The following is a 1,342-nucleotide window of genomic DNA, read 5'->3' as shown; positions in this document are numbered from 1 at the left end:
CACATGGCTGAAGGCTGTAAAGACTGGGAACAGCTGTTATGTAAAAGGAGCAGGAACTAGGAACAGGAAAGATTGCTGAGTGATACAGATAGCACCAGAAGATAAAACTGTCTCAGTGTACATCTTCCCAGTCGTATGACATTGTCATTAAATAACCTTAAAGGGTAGGTTTTATTTCCCTTTCATAAATGCGAAAACTTGAGGTTTAGGGAGGTCCAGTCATTTGCCTAGGGTCACACACTGGTAAGTAGCAAGCCCAAGAGATTTGACTCCAGAGCTCTGCCTTTTAACTGCACTGGTGTACAAAGGCCCCACAAGGCAGCTCACGGACCAGACAGGCATCGGGCTTCGGGAGCTGTGGTCGCAGGGGTGATGACGAGGCTGCAATGCATGCAGGGAAGCACAAAAGAAATGGGATAAACAGAATGATCCGACTTTGTGAAGCATGTCTATGACATCAGCCAGTGAAAGTTTCCTTCAAAATGAAAAAAAGATTAGTTCAGATCTCACTTACTGGAAACCCAAAGCCAAATTCTGATGGATTCTGGTAAAGAAGCCTTTTCATAAATGGGCTCCTTATTCTTACCATTGAAGCTGATGGGACAGATAATGTGTATCATCTGGGATCTAAAAGTGGGATCCCGTTGACTGCCTCACGCGCCGAGGTGACTAGCGTGGTTGCTGAGTGATGACTGACGCAGAGATGGCTCTGGAGGAGTGGTTAGAGGGAGGGGGAGAAAGGTTTGAGGGATCCTTTGGAAATTAATCTAACAGAAGAAGTCTTATAAAAGGCCTTTTGTTTAACATTTTAAAGTTGGCAGTGCTGAGAAATTGCTTAAATGTCTATAAAATCCTCACCTACATAATTGAAATCCCTCAACCATATTAATTGTCTTTGTAACAGCCACAGCTTTGTACCAGCTTCTAGATGGTAATGGCCCAGCTGGTATAAATGGGTCTCCTTGGTTACAGGCATGCTCTGGTTTCCATGGTTACACTTCCCAGTCCCTCGGAGGAGTTAGATACATGTATTTGAAATTTCAAACGATTTTTTCCCCTTCTTGCCAGTCTACCCAGAAATCTAGAATTCAAAGGTCTGGGCTGAAAGTTTCAGTGGCCTCTTGGGAAGAAAAGGGGGAAAGAGTAAAAACACATGACAGTTGCAATCCATCATTGAATGAGCAAGAAAGGATTCAGTGGGGAAATACTGGGGCAGTGGAAAGATATCCCTGTATCATGAGCCTGCATATTTTGCTTAGTTCTCGAAGGAGGAGATGGGGTGGGAGGGGTAACAGTGTGCTACTGTGTGGATATGGCTCCCCAGGCAGGGCTGGGATGACAG

The 1,342-nt window shown here is 44.8% G+C and overlaps 1 long non-coding RNA gene across 1 annotated transcript; it reads right to left on the bottom strand.

Moving 5' to 3' along the window:
* Positions 1–366: 366 nt before the first annotated feature.
* LOC140843564 (uncharacterized) lies at positions 367–932 on the bottom strand. The gene is made up of 3 exons (XR_012121418.1): positions 859–932; positions 587–709; positions 367–475 (listed from the first exon to the last, which is right to left on the bottom strand). It is a non-coding gene; the product is annotated as an uncharacterized lncRNA (long non-coding RNA).
* Positions 933–1,342: the final 410 nt, after the last annotated feature.

Source organism: Manis javanica, chromosome 9, assembly GCF_040802235.1.
Source record: "Manis javanica isolate MJ-LG chromosome 9, MJ_LKY, whole genome shotgun sequence".
NCBI lineage: Eukaryota > Metazoa > Chordata > Mammalia > Pholidota > Manidae > Manis > Manis javanica.
This window is presented reverse-complemented; position numbering and strand designations above follow the sequence as displayed.